This window comes from Schistocerca gregaria, chromosome 1 (assembly GCF_023897955.1).
Source record: "Schistocerca gregaria isolate iqSchGreg1 chromosome 1, iqSchGreg1.2, whole genome shotgun sequence".
NCBI lineage: Eukaryota > Metazoa > Arthropoda > Insecta > Orthoptera > Acrididae > Schistocerca > Schistocerca gregaria.
The window spans coordinates 967705416-967725103 of NC_064920.1; the positions used below are offsets into that span (position 1 = coordinate 967705416).

The 19688-nt window shown below is 40.0% G+C and overlaps 1 protein-coding gene and 1 non-coding gene across 3 annotated transcripts in view; one reads left to right on the top strand and one right to left on the bottom strand.

Moving 5' to 3' along the window:
* The window catches only part of LOC126276507 (protein GPR107), a 209423-nt gene that overhangs the window by 112977 nt on the left and 76758 nt on the right, over positions 1 to 19688 (top strand). The gene's annotated exons all lie outside the window — the stretch shown is intronic.
* On the bottom strand, positions 11725 to 11797 carry Trnaa-agc (transfer RNA alanine (anticodon AGC)). The gene has a single exon. It is a non-coding gene; the product is annotated as a tRNA-Ala (tRNA).

The following is a 19688-nucleotide window of genomic DNA, read 5'->3' on the forward strand; positions in this document are numbered from 1 at the left end:
CTTTCACTAAGTTTACAAATGCTGGTTTGCCTTTCCTTGCTCTATTTTGTAATATAAGTCGTAGGGTCAGTATTGCCTCACATTTGCCTTACATTTCTACGGAATCCAAACTGATCTTCCCCAAGGTCGGTTTCTTCCAGTTTTTCCATTCGTCTGAAAAGAACTTATGTTAGTATTTTGCACCCGTGGCTTATTAAACTGGTAGTTCGGTAATTTTCATATCTGTCAAGACCTGCTTCCTTTGGGATTGGTATTATTATATTCTTATTAAAGTCTGAGGGTATTTCACCTGTCTCATACATCTTGCTCACCAGATGGTAGTGTTTTGTTAGGACTGGCTCTCCCAAGGCTGTCAGTAGTTCTGATGGAATGTTGTCTACTTCCAGGGCCTTGTTTCGAGTTAGGTCATCCAGTGGTCTGTCAAAATCTTCATGCAGTATCATATCTCCCATTTCATTTTCATCTACATCCTCTTCCATTTCCATAATATTGTCCTCAAGAACATCGCCCTTGCATAGACCCTCTATATACTCCTTCCACCTTTCTGCTTTCCCTTCTTTGCTTAGAACTGGGTTTCCATCTGAGCTCTTGATATTCATGCAAGTGGTTCTCTTTTCTCCAAAGGGCTCTCTAATTTTCCTGCAGGCAGTATCTATCTTACTCCTAGTGATATACGCCTCTACATCCTTACAATTGTCCTCTAGCCATTCCTGCTTGCACTTCCTGTCAACCTCATTTTCAAGACGTTTGTATTCCCTTTTGTCTGCTTCATTTACTGCGTTTTTATATTTTCTCTTTTATTTAATTAAATTCAATATATCTTCTGTTACACAAGGATTTCTACTAGCCCTCATCTTTTTACCTACTTGATCCTTTGCTTCCTTCACTATTTCATCTGTCAAAGCACCCTATTCTTCTTCTACTGTATTTCTTGTCAATCGTTCCCTAATTCTCTCCCTGAAACTCTCCACAACCCCTGGTTCTGTCAGTTTATCTAGATCCCATCTCCTTAAATTCCCACCTTCTTGCAGTTTCTTCAGTTTTAATCTACAGTTCATAACCATTAGATTGTGGTCAGTGTCCGCATCTGTCCTTGGAAATGTCTTACAATTTAAAACCTCATTCCCAAAGCTCTGTTTTACCGTTATATAATCAATCTGAAACCTTCCAGTATCTCCAAGCTTCTTCCATGTATACAACCTTCTTTCATGATTCTTGAACCAAGTGTTAGCTTTGGTTAAGTTGTGCTTTATGCAAAATTCTACCAGGTGGCTTCCTGTTTCATTCCTTACGCCTATTCCATATTCACATACTACGCTTCCTTCACTTCCTTTTCCTACTATCGAATACCAGTCACCCATGACTGTTACATTTTCGTCTCCCTTCACTATCTGAATAATTTCTTTTATCTCATCGTACATTTCATCAATCTCTTCATCTGTGGACCTAGTCGGCATTAAATGTGTACTACTGTTGTAGGCATAGGCTTCATATCTATCTTGGCCACAATAATGCGTTCACTATACTGTTTGTAGTAGGTTACCCGCATTCCTATTTTTTCATTCGTTATTAAACCTACTCCTGCACTACCCCTATTTGATTTTGTATTTATAACCCTGTATTCACCTGAGCAGAAGTCTTGTTCCTTCTGCCACCGAACTTCACTGATTCCCACTATATCTAACCATAACCTGTCCATTTCCCTTTTTAAATTTTATAACCTACCTGCTCGATTAAGGGATCTGACATTCTATTCTCCGACACGTGGAACGCCAGTTTTTCTTTTTCCTGATAACAACGACCTCTTGAGTAGTCCCCACCTGGAGATCCAACTGGGGGACTATTTTACCTCCGGAATACTTCACCCAAGAGGGTGCCATCGTCATTTAACCATACAGTAAAGCTGCATGCCCTCGGTAAAAATTACGGCCGTAGTTTCCCCTTACTTTCAGCCATTCGCAGTACCAGCACAGCAAGGCCATTGTGGTTAGTGTTGCAAGGCAAGATCAGTCAATCTTCCAGACTGTTGCCCTGCAACTACTGAAAATGCTGCTGCCCCTCTTTAGGAACCACACATTTGTCTGGCCTCTCAACAGATACCCCTCTGTTGTGGTTGCACCTACGGTACGGCTATCTGTATCACTTAGGCACGTATCTTGTAAAAATCATGGATTTCATGTTACTTCACTAAAAACAACTAGTATTGTATTAATATTGCATTTTTGCAAAATTTTATTATCCCTTCTCATAACTCAAAACAATCACTGTTACTGCTGCTATATTAGAACAGAATGGAAACCCTCACACAATATTGTTATGTAATAAATATACCAAACACTTACAAACTATACTGAGGTAGACTCACAAAATATGTATCCATAGCGAATTGTTGGATGCACCCAGTTGTTATTATATTTTATGATATTTCTAAATAGACCTGTTTTTCTTGACCCCAGCACATTCCCTATGTCACTACCATAAAGCTGGAAGAGTTACCTTTAAGACTAACTAACAACCTTTTGTTGCCTTGCATACTGTGCTTCTTTATTCATTATTAGTTACAGCAGAAATAGCACACAAAGCTTAGTTATATCCACATTATTTAGTAATCCAGTATATCACTAGGCCATTACAACTCCCCCCCCCCCCCCCCCCTCTCTCTCTCTCTCTCTCTCTCTCTCTCTCTCTCTCTCTCTCTCTCTCTCTCTCTCTCTCTCTCTCTCTCGTCTCTGGACTGGGCAGACAGATATAGTCAGGATAGCAATTTGCAGAGGAATGGCAGCACTGACATGTCTGATTTGATAATGCCGAAGTGACTATACAGAAGTGTAATAAAGAGTTGATGGTATATAATGAAAATGAAAAATCTTGGCAAAAGATGACACAGGCAGGTTAAAAGTGCAATTAAAGAAGAAAATAGCACAATGAGAGATAGAGCAAGCATTATTAATTGGCATGTTGTAACAACTACAAAAAGAAAATGATAGTTATAGAGAAAATTCACAACAAAAACCAGAGAAAATACATGCAAGTGCATTGCTAACTGTGCCCCATAGAGATGCAGAGCACTGGGTCCCAGGTTCGATTCCTGGCGGAGTCAGGGATTTTCACCTGCCTCGAGATCTTCATCATTTCATCATCATTCGTGCACATGGCAAGACTGGACTTAGAAAAGTTTGGGAATTTGTACGGGTGCTGATAACCACGCAGTTGAGCGCCCCACAATCCAAACATCATCATCATCATCATCATCATCATCATCCTCATCATCATCAGTAGAGATGCAGCTAAAACAGCATCTGGTTCTAAAATCACAGCAGTGCAAACAAAGCAACAAGTACAAATGAAGACTCAAAGGTAGTGCAACAAAAACCCCACCAAAGAGAACATTTGTATAAAGAAGATAAAGCAAACCAATAATGCAGTCAACATGGAAACACTTACACAAAGTGACACAGAAAGGATAATGATCTGTGGAAAGGTGCAGGAGACACTGATACATAAATAGCCTAAGCAGAAGAAGCCTTTGATGATAGTGTACATTCTACAGGCCACAGGTGCAAAGACACAAAAAGACACATTCTACACTGAAGAGCTAAAGAAACTGGTATAATTGCCTAATATCGTGTAGGGCCCCTGTGAACATGTAGAAGTGCCACAGCATGGCATGGCATGTACTCAACTAATATCGCTAATATCTGAAGTGGTGCTGGAGGGAATCAACACCATGAATCCTGCAGGGCTGTCCATAAATCTGTAAGAGTATGAGGCGGTGGAGATCTCTTCTGGACAGCATGTTGAAAGGCATCCCAGATGTGCTTAATAATGTTCATGTCTGGGTAGTTTGGTCAGTAGCAGTAGTGTTTAAACTCAGAAGAGTGTTCCTGGAGCCACTCTGTAGCAATTCTGAACGTGTGGGTTGTCGCATTAACCTGCTGGAATTGCTCAAGTCCATTGATATGCACACTGGACGTGAATGTATGGAGGTGGTCAGACAGGACGTTTATGTATGTGTCACCTGCCAGAGTCGTATCTACATATATCAGGGGTCCTATATCACTCCAACTGCACACACCCCACACTATTACAGAGCCTCCACCAGCTTGAACAGTCCCCTGATGACATGTAGGTCCATGGCTTCATGAGGTTGTCTCCATACCTGTACACGACCATCTGCTCGATACAATTTGAAACAAGACTTCTCTGACCAGGCAACATGTTCCCCATCATCAACAGCTCAAAGTCGGTGCTGACAGGCCCATTCCAGTACTACAAAGCAGTCATTCCACCACCACACACAGTCTTTTTATTTCTCTCCTTTTCTGCTACTTCTCCCCCTCTCCACCTCTCCCCTGTCCTCTGTCTAACCTGCAGAACTTCACTGTCTTCTATCCCCACCATACTATCCCCCCCCCCCCCAGCCTCCTCCTTACCCCCACCCAGTCGCCACTCCTATCATGCACTGGTGCTGTTGCTCGCAGTGTGGTTTCAGTTTCCTGAGACTGAAGTTGTGTGTGTGTGTGTGTGTGTGTGTGTGGAGAGGGGGGGGGGGCTGAAGGCCTGTGGCCGAAAGCTTTAATTGTGAGAGTCTTTTGTTGTGCCTATCTGCGACTCAGTATATCCTCTATTTGAATACACCTGCCTATATCAGTTTCTCTCAGTGTACATGTAGAACCTTGAAAATTAAGTGACCAAGGAAAGCTTCGAAAGCGGCTTTACAGCATGATTCAAGACAGGATCAGTAGAAAGAAAAGTAGTCCATCAAATTATTGAAGTTAGACCTGAAGATAGAACAGCTCTCATGAAATGAAAGAGATTATTTCTTGGATTTCGTTTGGTTTTGACAAAATATTACCTAGTAGCGAGGCAGCGTGCTCGATGCCAAGAACTTGGTTGCCCTGGCAAAGCATTGTGATAAACAAGTAGTAATTTGTGGACACTGCTTGGAAGAAGATAACAGCAGAGAAGACTGCAATAAAAGCAAACAAGTGGCATTATGTGTGCCATGTAAAAATACAGGGGTAAAAAGGCACAGGGAACAGAGATGAATGTCACATGTATCAAACCCTCCTAACTAGGCAGATTTCAGGAACAAATTATTTATAGGCATCTCATAGCACTAGAAAAAGATTGTGGACTCTGATGACACAAATCACCATTGAGGAGGAGTAGGAGGGATGCCAAAAGGGCGAAGAATTTCTTGCAGAATGTGAGTAGTAAGTACCGTAGAAAAGAGCATGTGATATAGACCAAAGTAGGTCTTCATGCATCTTTGAAAAAGTAGGAAAGACGTTTTTGGTGAAAATGTAGAACTATGTGGTATAACAGAGAAGGGAGATAACAGGCTGAACTAGGAGTGACAGAATTGTAATACAGGTGAGCAGGATTTGGTGACAGAAGCTGAGTAACTTACATGTCGGGTGTGATAGCACACAACCTGAGGATTGTACTGTGTTGCCTACAGTGATAAAAGATGATTTGCTGCCAATGCAGGATATGAATCTGCAACATAAACAATATACATGACTCAGAGTCAGTTCTTACAGTAAACAAACACCTGCTGCAGTGAAGTAGGGAGTAGAAAATAGACAGGAGCAGATCCGCGTCAGAGTTATGAAAGTATTGAGAATGCAGTGAAACTCACTAAGCTGGGAGATACAGTGACATACTGCAGCTTTAAGACATCTGGTAAGGAATATGCACCCAAAAGGAGAATGTTACTTTTCCTGTATTTGATTTCCTAGATAGAATCCATCTCAAAGTGAATAATATACCAACAGAAGTTGAATCCATCTCATAGTGAACAATCTAGCAACGGAACTGGAAAAACTGGAGAAGTTATTGAAATAGATTACTGCCAGAAGAAATGAGTGGTTTTCCTTAGATACAGTGTACAAGCACTTTGTGATGGTGCGTGGTTGTGTAGCATGGAATTACAGACAAGAATGGCCAGATTGTGTAATGTATATCCATCATTCCTAATGGAAATAAAAGTAGGACAGCTTAATACCATGAGAAGTCCCAGTGTATTGCATGAAGCTAGAAGAATTGAAGGCAGATGGTGTGTGTCTCTAAGAAATATATGCTAAAGCAGGGAAGGTCCCCAGTAAGCCAGTAAATGCCCAGATAATCACCCAAGCATAGTGTCCTATGGCAGCAATAATAGAATTTAATAAAGCAGTTACAGCAAAAAAAATATCACAGTATTGTTCAGAACAATTAATCTATGTGGAAATGTTAACTGGAAAGGGGAGCTGCATCTTGGTTTCCATGTATTTTCAATTTAGTGATGAGACCAACAAGTACTGCTAAGGCTAAAGGGTAGTTACCTAGAATGTATTAAACCTCTGGTGGCTGTGGAAGACAACTAGAAGTAGTCATTGTGGAACTCAATCTACAGGTATAGAATGCACCTCACAACACACAAACCTATGAAGAGACGGTAAGAGCAATGTTAAATATAGATGTCATCCTATCAAATATGGCAATGTGAAAGGCTGGAAGGTTGACTGTGGAATGACACTCTACACCATCACTGGAAGTACATAAGGCCCAAATACATCAAGGAGGTTAACTGAGAAAACTGAAAAGGATTTTTCAGTGTCTGGGAAGCCCATCACTGGATGCTAGTGTAGATGTTAAGGCACGAGGGCTATCCTTCCCTAATCTGATGGGACCAAACGACCTCATTGTTTGGTCCCCTCCACCATGTCAACCAACTAACTGACAGGGACTACACATAGGGCAGTGCAGTCATCAGTACTTATCAGGAGCAGTCCTTCTAGAGGAGGATCTTCCATCTGGATGGAGGATCTGCAGAGATTAAGATGCGAAACAAGAAGAGGCAGGAAGCTATACCAGAGCAGCATGACACAAGAAGAAGGAATCCAAAGGCTGCAGAGTTATAAGTATGTTAATCAATGTTTTAAGAAAGAGTTAAAAAAAACTGAAATGCTGGAAGCAATTCATGGATGCTAACTTAGAAACCAATCTCTGGGGTGTACTATACAAAACTTACTGTGAGAAAACACAAGCCCCAACACTCTTGTCCTCTCTCAAAAGAAATTGTTCGATGGTGACAGGAAGTTGGGTACAGTCAGCTAATGCTAATGGGAACACTTTTTTCTGATGGTGGTGAAGAAGGTGAGACATAATATCACTGTAAGTTATGAAAAATGATATAGAAATACTATAGGAACAATAAGCCTGTGTACCCCTTTGCATGAGAAGAAAAAGCAAATAATTTTAAGGCTGAAAAAGAAGAAATCTCCAGGACTGGATGGGATTTGTGCCAAGTAATACAAGCCTTACAAACCAATTAGATATTTACTTGTGTGAACGGAATGATTGTCTCATGCAAGGAAGGGACTTCGCACTATGAAAGAATGATGAAGTGGTGATAATAGTAAATGACAAGACGAGGATCCAATGATATGAAAATCATACAGACCAGTTTGTCTTCTGAATGTTCTCAAGAAGATATTTCAAAACTATTACACACAAGATTAGAAGATCCCAGATTGCTGCACTGGATAAGCCCTCACCAATAGCGGTTTAGAACAGACAGTCATCTGAAGATGCAATTAATAAGACGATCTTGAGGACAACACATACACTTTCTGCATATGCTCTAGTGATGATCAGTTTTGCTAGTGCTTTCGATAACCTTTGGTGGCCATCTTTCTTGTAAAGCTCCAGAATGTCTTGCTGTTATTGGACTTGTGTATGGAAGTTTTACATAGAGAATATGCATTATAATGAAAGAAACCTGACCATGTGCCTAAGTTGGGTATGTGTTCCTTATCCTTCCCAAATACTAAACTTATTCGGTTAAAAAATGGAAAATGTCGCTTTGAAATAATAACATTATAAGTCGAATTACTTTCTTGTATTGTCCCATAAGCATATAATATGTTTCCCTGACAATGTCTAATCTCATCCAGTCTAGTGTTAACAGCTATGCTCGTTCCACATTCATTCTGAAGTAACCATTGTACCTTGTTTGTCCACATTAATTAAAAGGTAATCACTGATCAGAGAAGCATTTTTATTTACATTCTACTATCAATATGTTTCTCCATGAAAATTACTGATTCACAAACGCGACATAGTTTCGTCCATAAATCTCATAACTAATCCCACGTGCCTTTCTGCAAAATAACTGAATTAATCAAACACTTTCCTTGTATGAACCAACGTAACTCTTAACTATACTTTCTACCGATTACTTCATATTGATTTATCCATGACGCACCTGTGCACCATTGCTCTGCACTGAAGCCCAATGACGATAATGCTGTATACAGCAAGATGGTGTGTAGCCATTACCAATTCTGCATTGTTGCCATTATGCAGCAAGAGAATGCCTCCCTTGTAGAAAATGTGCTAGCGACAAGTTAAATGTGCAATATCAGTGTTTTACAACATCAAAGATAGCAGTACTTCTTATATCCTTCTAGTAGATTTTTTTCGAAAATGAGAGCAAAACGTTTATTGGAAACCCACAAAATTAGGAAACAGACATCCCACAGAAATTCTCACCTACAAAAAAATCCCTACAAACACAAATAACTGATGAACAACCCAGCTATGATCCCATCCTGAGTTGTTATAATGTTATACAATAAAAATGTCAACCACATATTGCAGTCCCTTGACCTACTCCAAAATTTTACAGTCGTCTATATGTTGCTTAATATTTGTGACAAGTGAGCATTCAACATGCATAGAAATGAAAATGGTTGAACAAAGTGTATACTACTGTACAAAGACAAATTGTAGATTACGGTTGTTACTAAAAATCGTGAAAAGTTCTTGACTGATTGAAGTACTCTAGTAAGTACTTGGACTGACATAGATTACACATTTTTAATGTATGTGGCACATAAATGTAAGTATACTACATAAAAGGGAAAAAATTTTAGCAAAAAACTCAGATAGTTTTTCACCAGTTTATTTCAGATTTTAACGTGGTACTCTAATAAACATTTGGACAGACATAGGTTACATACATTTCTTTTAATATATACAGTATATAAATACAATGAGATGGCAAAAGTCTTGAGATAGCAGTATGTTCATATACAGATGCACAAGGTATAAAAGGGCAGTGCATTGCCGGTGCTGTCATTTGTACTCAGGTGATTCATGTGAAAATGTTTCTGATGTGGTTATGGTCACACAATGGGAATTAACAGACATTGAGACATTGGACATGGAATGGTAGTGCGGTTAGATGCATGCTGCGTTCAGTTTTGGAAATTGTTAGGGAATTCAAAATCCCAAGAGCCACAGTACCAAGAATACCAAATTTCAGGCATTACCTTTCACCACAGACAATGCAGTAACCAATGGCCTTCACTTAATGGCCTTCACCTAACGACCTTCACTTAACGGCCTTCACTTAACAGCTGAGAGCAGTGTCATTTGTGTAGAGTTGTCAGTGCTAACAGATAAGCAACACTACATGAAATAACTACAGAAATCAATGTAGGATGTATGATTAACATATCTGTTAGGACAGTGAGGTGAAATTTGGTATTAATGGGCTATGTGCCATCAGACGACCAATGCGGGTGTCATTGCTACCAGCATCACATTGCCTGCAGTGCATCTCCTGGGCTCATAACTATGTCGGTTGGACTGTAGATGATGGGAAAACTGTGGTCTGGTCAGTTAAGTTCAGCTACTTGGAGACCATTTGGAGCTATTCACCATGTTCTCAATCAACGATAGAATTTTCATGAATAGTGCGCAATGTCACCGGGCCACAATTGTTCACGATTTGTTTGAAATACAGTCTGAACAATTTGAGCAAATGATTTGACCACCCAGATCGCCCAACTAGAATCCCATCTAATATTTATGGAATATAATCGAGAAGTCAGTTCATGCACAAAATCCCGTGCTGCCAACACCTTCACAATTATGGATGGCTATAGAGTCAGCATGGCTCTCTACTTCTGCAGGGGACTTCAGATGTGTTGAGTCCATGCCACTGGGCAAAAGAAGGTCCGTACACTATTAGGTGGTGTCCTGTGACTTTCGTAACCTGTGTGTATATACTTAAAATCTATACTTACATATGAAGACAAGACATAGTTTAACTGTGTTACCAAAAATCACGAAGTTCATGACTGATTTACTTCAGACATTTACATGGTACTCTTAAACATCAGATGGACATAGGCTGCATATTTTTTTTAATATAATTGATTTATAAATATTTATCTAATACAGAAAGGGGAAATGTTGTTATCAGAAATCTCGAAAAGTTCTTGACCAATTTATTTGAAATTTTTACACTACGCTCTAATAAAAATTTGGAGAGAGATGACCCAAAACATTATGACTACGTACATAAAAGCATGTTAGTCCACTTCTTTAATTCAATTCAGCAGTGATTCTGCATGCTGTGGATGCAACAAGTACTTGAGAGGTTTCCAGAGGTTTGTGGCACCAAGATGCCTATGTACAGATTACATACTTCCCGCAATTTACGAGCTGTTGGTTTGTGAGTGCAGAGCTGACATCCGATTAGTGTCCTAGTTGGGTTTCATCAGATTCAGATAAGGCAAATTTTATGGCCAAGATATCAACTTGAGGTCACTATCATGTTCGTCAAATCATTGCAGCAAAATTTTGACCATGTGACAAGGACTCTTTAATCTGCTGGAAGATGCCAAGACTCAAGCATTAGGGGTTACAGATGGTCCATAATAATATTCGAGTAGTCCACAGCTGTCACAGTGCTTTTGATTACTTCTGCAAGCCCCATGAAAGCCCATAACATAATACTGCTCCCACCAGCCTGCATCCATGGTGCACTGCTGCATGTTTTGAGCAGCCGTTTGCCTGGATGACAGCATATCTGGACATGACCATTGACCTTGTTTAACAATAAACAGGATTCATCCAACCAGGTGACATGATTCCCTTGATCGGCGGTCCAATCTTGATGATCCAGTGCCCACTGTAATCATAATTGGGGATGTTGTTGGATCAACATGGGAACACGTAGGGGTCCTCTGCTGCAGAACACCATGTTCAATACTGCGCACTTAACAGTGTGCTCCAAAACACTTGTGCCTGCACCAGCAATGCACCCTGTCATCAGATCTGCCACAGACCTTTGCCTATCCTTCTTTAGAGAGCAGGCAAGCCTCCAGTATTCGTATTCTGTGATGAGGTACGGACATCCAACTTCTTGTCACCTACTTGTTGTTTCAGCATTCTCCAACCACTTTCCATAGATGCTCATGACAGTAGCATGTGAACAGCCAACCAGCGTCACCATTTCCGAGATATTAGCACCCACAAGCTCAGGGCCACAAGAATGTGGCTTTTGTCAAAGTGACTTAAGTCAGTGGATTTCCACATTTCTGCCACTTATCATTGCTAGAATGTTCCCCATTCTTCTCTGCCAGACTCGTATATTTCTCTTACCACATCACGCGCCCTCAGCACCACCAGGCAGCATAAAACCTCCTGGTGGGCAGTGGTCATAATAAAAGTTCTGGACCAATTTATTTGAAATAATTACATGATGCTCTAATAAACATTTGGACAGACTGTGACTGTATATTATTTAAATATATGTAATATATAAATACATGTATTTTAACATATAAAGGGGAGACATTTTAGCAAAAATCTCAAAAAGGTCTTGACTACTTTACTTCATCTACGACAGTGATTGAAGCAGAAGAAGTGAATTAAAATTTGTGCTGCAGCTGGGACTCGAACCCAGGTCTTCTTGCTTGCTAGGCAGAAATGTTAACCATTACACCACTACAGCACTGTGATTAACATTGTTGCACGAACTACCCAAGCTGAGTGCCCTCCCCAATACAAACCTCATTTCATATCTTCTGTTTATTTTACGTTACATTTTCACTACTGCTAGGGCTTTGGGGTGTGGAGGGCACTCAGCTTTGGTAATTTGTGCTGCAATGTTAACCATAGTGCTGTGGTGGTGAAATGGTCAGCATTTCTGCCTAGCAAGCAAGAAGAGCTGTCTTCGAGTCCTGGCTGCAGCACAAATTTTAATTCGTTTCTTCTGTTTCAATCATTATCGTAGATAAAGAAGAGACTTAAATGTCTCAGGGAAAAGTATGATTATAACATTTTACTTCAATTTGTTACATGATACTCTACTGACTTTCGGACAGACATAGGATACGTATTTTTTAAACAAAAATGTACAGATTTTCTGTTAGAACAGACTGTGAGAAAAAAAAAATGCTGTGCTGTGAAAATGTGTGGTTTTGTTTTCTTTCTCACAGTCAGTTTTGGTGTATATGTCCGGACATTTAAACTGTTAGACACATTGTTTCTTCCACAGATATTCTTTCTTCGTGTATATGCAGTGGAACATCGCATAGCGAGCATAATTCATTCCAGAATGTTACTCGCAGGGAGAAACACTCAAGTGAAACAGTTTATCCCAAGTAAATTAATGTAAAATATGATAATGTATTTAAAAAAAAGTTTTATCTTATTCATGCCATTTATTCAAAGAAAATTATACATACGTTATTATGTACCTTATTATTCACAATACATAAATAATTCATTTTTACTAGGAAGCTGTCTATAGTCATTTGTTGCTGCCAATGCTTCAACACATGGCAGAAAACCGACACAGCATTATTGTTAAATAAATTTGTAGCACATATAGCCACTGCTTTATGTATGATGCAACTGATTCCCATGCTTTCAGCATTTCTCTTATTTTGCCAGAAAATCGCTGCTTTACTGTTACCGCCTCCTCTCCACAACTTCCTACTGTGAAGTACACTACAACTTCATAAGCTCTTCAGTGGTTATTTCTTGGCTGTGATCTTCCACAAGCTCATTGATATCATTGTTATCCTCTTCTAGTCTCATGGTCTTACCCAAAGGCACAATCTCGTTGACTACAGAGTCTGCAGGTACAGACTCAAATGCCTGAGAGTCACATTCGACAATGCACACCTGCAAAAGTGGCTTCCTAACAGAAGTGAGAATTCTCTTAGTAACCCCTTCCCACACCTTTTCGATCATCTTGACGGAAATGATATTGAAGTGATATTTCCAAAACTCTCTGAGAGTGAGATTGGTAGCTTCAGTCAATTCAAAGCAGTGCTCGAGGAGTGCTTTAGTGTAGAGCATCTTAAAGTTAGAAATAATCTGCTGGTCCATAGGTTGCAGCAATGGAGTGGTGTTGGGAGGCAGAAATTGGAATTCTTCAAGCAATACATGGACTGGCAGATTCATCTCAAGCAAATATTTTTTAACCGAAGGACCAAACTCTTCATTGATCCAATCACAAAAAAGATCATGTTTCCCCCAAGCCTTTTTGTTGGACCTCCACATCAAATTTTACATGATCTTCTGTATTTTACTCTTCTTGAAGGCTCATGGAGTTTCTGAATGGTAAACAAGCAGCAGTTTAATTTTCAAATCACAGCTTGCATTGGCACAGAATGCAGTGTAAGATGGTCTTTCATTGGCTTGTAACCAGGCAATGAATTCTTCTCTGCTTTTACAAAGGTAAGCTGTGACATTTTTTTCCAGAGTAGGCCTCTCTCGTCACAATTAAAAACCTGTTGCAGCAGATAACCCTCAGAATCTACAAGCATCTTGAAGTTGCTAATGAAGTTCTCTGTTGCCTTTGTGTCTGAGCTGGCTTCTTTGCTGTGCCTCTCAGTGCTGTGGATACTGGTTCTTCTTTTAAACTTTTTGATTCACCCACGGCTTCCGGTAAACACTTCTTTGGGCACTAATGATCCTGGCCTCATCTTAATGAGGTCAGCGAAAATCATTTTTGCCTTCTGACAAATGATGTTCTTGTACTTGTGTCACCTTACATTTGCTTTTCATGTATCCATGTAAGGAGCACCTTTTGATATCGTTCATAATATGAAACTGTTATTTAGATATTCTTGTCACTACCTTTGAAGCATCTGTCTCATTAATCTTATCCTTCTTCTTGAGGATAGTGCAAATAATAGATGTAGAGTGATTGTGTGTGGGTAAAATCACCAACACTCACACTATGTTCACCTTATTCAATGTTATTTTCATTTCATTTCTAAGGTCATATTCTTTCTCTTATGGTCATCTTCCATGGTTTTATCTTCGGGAACACTTCTATTTAGGTTATTAAAATTTGCACACATAAAAATAAACACATGTGAACACAAGTTTTGAAAAAATGTGTGATCACAAGCTGCACTAAGATGGTGCAGAAAGAGCACTAAGCCCAGACTGCAGCATATACTAAAAATATTGTTTATATGCTGCTGCAAACAATGAAAGGTGTTTGTATTGGTGAACCTTTCCCCCGCTGCTCACAAACAGCTGGTGACGACACACTAAATCGTCATCACTCCTCATGCAAAATATCGCTTGTTAAGCGAGTCATTTTTTTACAATTTGTTGTGCTCGTTATGCAAATTGTGCATCATGGGAGGTGCTCATTAAGCCAGGTTCCACTGTAGTTTTAAGCAAAAATGGGTATACAGTAGAGTGCTGCTTTGTTTTTTTTGTCACATTCAGCTTTAAGAAGAAAGAGGGATGTTGTAATTATGGTTTATTGACTTATGATTGGAATACTATTATGGAATCTGAAACTTTGCAATTATTCCCATTCACAGATTAAAACAATGAGAAATACTGCCATTGAAGCTACCGTCTTCACTGATACAGCAGATGAAGAGGCATTTCCTGTAACCCTTATGTTAATGATCCCAACTGATTTACCCCTTCATTGTAAGTGACTTTATTTTCCAGCTGAGGATTTGTTTGCAATAAAAATAAACAAGGCTCAGTGGGCTCAGTGTCAGTGAGAGATAGGGGGAAGAGGAGGTGGACAGAGAGGGCGAAGGTGGAGAAAATAGACAGAGAGAGGGGGGGGGGGGGGGAGAGGAGATGGACAGAGAGGTGTGAGAGGAGGAGATGGAGAGGGGTTGGGGGGGAGGAGATGAGCAATGAGAGGGGAAGAGGATTTGGTGGACAAAGAGAGGTATAGGAGGAGATAGATAGAGAGCGATGTGAGAAAGAGATTAGAACATATGTACAATTCCCGCACATATTTAGCAACAATGAAGTATTGGTACGTTTGCTGGTATATCACAATTTCTTTCTTCATTGAATAAGTCTCCATGACACACAACTCATCCTAATTATTAATTTTTCTCATTTAACATGATAATATTTACTAAAATAAGAGCATATTCACAAAGATCTGTAGACATCATGGACACTGGTTGCGCAGAAAATGAGAGTGCTATATGAATGTGCTGGTTCTCAAAGAACTAAAAACTTTGTATACTTTCCTTTTTGTCTAGTTCCACATCACTACTTTTCTTTTTGTCTAGCTGCACATTACTGAAAATACAACTTCTTTACTGTAATTCTGTATGACTTTCACTTCCTTTAATTGTATTTTTTCAAACTGAGAGCAATTTGATACCTTAACTGTCCTTTGTATTCAAACAGGCCTTTGTATTCAAACATTGGTCAGCCTGTGGAAAAGGAATATTATTGTACTTATAAAGGCTGCTCAGCATATAAAAGAAATCAAGAAAAAGCAAACTTTCATTAAACTGGAACCTAATTAGTTACCAACCAGTTACCTAACATGGTTCAGCATCTTACAAATGTACGTCAAATAAGGCGTCATTACTCAAGTGACAGTCATGTTAGGAAAAAAAGAAACAATAATTTATACACGTATAACAAGCAATACAAGCAGCCATTGAAAGTGAGCATGTTGTGGTCAACTTTGTGTTATGCCATAGTGTGGATAGCAATTTGGTGTTCGCTATTCACCCTGGTTGGGAGCTGATTCATAGTTATACTGATATGAAAAGACGGTGCGTGCTTGCAGCTGAGTTAGTATTTGATATGGCTGCTTTCACAGGTGGCCCAGCCACTGATGAGGCAATGGAGTAGGAGAAGCCTGTGATAGGACTGGAGTAGGAAGTGCTGGGTGGGTTGATTGGGCAGGACTTGGTACTTGACAGTGGCAAGGGTTTGGAAGTGGGAGTAGTGTAGGGATAGACCAGGATCCTGTAGAGGTAGGGTGGGCCACAGAACACCACTTTAGGAAGAGTGGGAAGGATCTTGTGTAGTATGCTCCTAATTTCAGGGCATAATGAGAGATAATAAGAGCCCTTGAAAAGAATATATTTAAGTTGTTCCAGTCCAGGGGGATATTGGGTGATTTTTGAGAGGAGGGGGGGGGGGGGGGGTGCTCCTCTGTAGCAGATTCTTGGGTGTGGCGGGAGGGTTGGGGCTATCTGAGGGAGTGGCATGGGAAATCTATTTGTGGGCTAGGTTTGGGGGCATTGCGTGTCATGAAAGCCTTCAGCATATTAGGCAAGGTATTTCTAACCACTGCAGATAAGTTATCTACGAGTTGCTGGGCTCTTTGGGAAGGATTTTGTGGTGTGGAGCAGATGGAAACTGTCAAAGTGCAAGTACTGTTGGAAGTTAGTGGGTTTAATGTGGGCAGAGGTGTAGATGGAGCTATCAATGAGGTGTAGGTTAACATCCAGGAAGGTAGAATGTTCGGTCACAACAAACACAGAGTCGCTGATGGGGGAAATTGCAAATGATTGTTTTGTGAAAGCTGTCAACTGGTTTTACACAAATGTATGTGCTCAAACAGATATACTGTTCACTCATCTTTACACTATGAAAAAAGTAATATTAATGAAAAAAGTGAAATTGTAAATTTAATTGCAGTCACAGATATCTGTAGTTATATGTCAATAAGTATACTGTCTCAGTGTTCTAAAGTTTCTATAATGCATAAATACAACATTCCTCTTTCTTCTTATAGCTAAATGTGACGAAGAAAACAAAGCAGCACTCTAGTGTATACCCATTTTTGCTTAAAACTACAGAGGAACCTTGCTTAATGAGCACCTCCCATAATGCACAATTCGCATAACGAGCACAAGAAATTGTAAAAACATGACTTGCTTAACAAGCGATATTTTGCATGAAGAGTGATGACGATTTAATATATCGTCACCAGCCGTTTGTGAGCAGCAGGGGAAAGGTTCACCAATATGAACACCTTTCATTGTCGTCTTCACTTCTTACTTTGAACATAAGTTAGTTGGCAGTTATCTAACACATATGACAAAATATGCTGCATACACATTTATCAAGTCTGTCTCATTAATCTTATCCTTTTTCTTGAGGATAGTGCAAATAATAGATGTAGAGTGATTGTATGTGGGTGAAATCACCAACACTCACACTATGTTCACCTTATTCAATGTTATTTTCATTTCATTTCTAAGGTCATATTCTTTCTCTTATGGTCATCATCCATGGTTTTATCTTCGGGAACACTTCTATTTAGGTTATTAAAATTTGCACACATAAAAATAAACACATGTGAACACAAGTTTTGAAAAAATGTGTGATCACAAGCTGCACTAAGATGGTGCAGAAAGAGCATTAAGCCCAGACTGCAGTATGTACTAAAAATATTGTTCATGTGCTGTAATTTAAAAGTAAAAACTACAAAAAAAATTTCAAAATGAATTTTCACCATGCACTCTGTACTGATTTGAAATTACCTGGCAGATTAAAACAGTGTGCCTGACTGAGACCCAAACCTGTAATCTTTGTCTTTCTTGGGAACATCCTGTATTGTATGAGCTTTCCAAGCATGACTCACAACTTGCTCTCACAGCTTTATGTCTGCTAGTACCTCATCTTCTACCTTCTAGGCTTCACAGAAATCGTCCTGCAACCTCACAGGACCAACACTCCTGGATGAAAGGATATTCCAGAGTGAGAACCTCAAGTAGCGGTGTCAGTCCATGTCCAGGAATCTGCTGATAGTCAAGATGAAATCTTTAGATAGAGCACCAGCAGATCTTTAGCCACAAAGTCCAGTTCCTATCAAGTGTTGTTAATCCTCGCTCTCATCTGTGTGTGGGGGGCTGGTGATTTAGATCTGTTGGATCTGTCGGCAGCTACAGCAGCTGCAGAGTTCATAGTGCCACTTTAGCAAATTGAAGGTGATAACATGATACAGAAGACAGCCGGCCGCGGTGGTCTCACAGTTCTAGGCGTGCAGTCCGGAACCGTGGGACTGCTACGGTCGCAGGTTCGAATCCTGCCTCGGGCATGGATGTGTGTGATGTCCTTAGGTTAGTTAGGTTTAAGTAGTTCTAAGTTCTAGGGGACTAATGACCACAGCAGTTGAGTCCCATAGTGCTCAGAGCCATTTGAACCATTTGATACAGAAGATAAGCTAGAATACACTTCATTGATGGACCATGTACAATCTGATGGACAAAACATCTGCCTGATGCTGCAGTTTTGGTCTTGGAGATGCGTTTGAACTTCATGACCACCCCAAGGATACCACTCATGCGGGAATCATTAACTCTTTTAGATTAGGACTCCTGAAACTATGCAGGAATACTGCCTGGAGGATCAGGCAGAAGACCTGTTGTGCTCTGATGCGGGTGCCAATGCCCATGAACATTATCTCTGAAGCACAGACGTTAGTCCTTCAATCCCTATGAGAGGGCTCTCATACTACAATCTTGCCAGTGGATAAAGGCATTGCAACTGTCATTCTCTCCAGGATGAACCAGTTCCAGGACAACTCCACATATCACACACAAAGTAAGGGCCCCACTGCTAAATTACAGTGAAGAACTTTCTAGCACTTCAAGCACAGCATGATCTAAGTTGCAGCCAAGAAACTTCATGCACATGCACCTGCCCCTCCCAGACTATGTGGATTGCGTAAAATTAATAACAATAGCATACTACTTTGCCTGGTTGTGAGCGGTATTGGGGCGCCAACATACAGCTTGCCAAATGACTGGCAGCACAACTGAACCATTTAGTAGGATAATGTAAGCATCACACACATAACTGAAAAGACTTCATTTTTCAGTTCAAGAACTTGAGAATCTCACAATTTATGATACCCATGAGTTTTGATATGGTCTCAGAATTCACTCAAGTGCCATTGCAGAAATCATTGAAGTTCATTGGAGAGAAGCTGGAAAGGAAATTAGTAGATGTTTGTGTTTAAGTACATGCTCACTTTGCCCTGTTTTTTATTCAGTTACCAATACTGTGAACAGACTGAGAGTGTCATAATGGGTAGTCTCTTGTCATCCACTGAGGTTAATCTTTTTGTGGATGATTTTGAGGAGAGTTGACAGAGCTGAAACCTATGTACTTTTGGTGATATGTGGATGGCATCTCTGTAATTTGACCTGTGGCTTTTTATCAAGTACTTCTACAGTATCTTAATTTTCTTCATTTTAATAACATGTTTATGTTGGAGATGGGAGAATGGTGTGGAAAGAGTAGGATGTTACCTTGGACCTTGCTGTAGACTTACACTTAGAGGCCACAAGCTTTCTCAATCTGTGGTGTCGAAGTGGCATGCTGAAGAAGTTGATCCACAGAGCACAAGCCATTTTGGATTCAGACAGCTTTATCCAATGAGGTTTGCCACCTCTGTACTATATTCCTATGGTTGAGAGATTTGTTGTGCATATCAGACAATGTGAGGAGCTAGAAGAAAGAAGAAATCAGAGAAGATTGCCACCTTTCCATATCACGGCAGTCTATGTCTTTAAAAATTGGAAGATTACTGTAGGAACATAAAGTTAAATGCATCTTCTAGAGCTACAATATTCAAAGCTCCT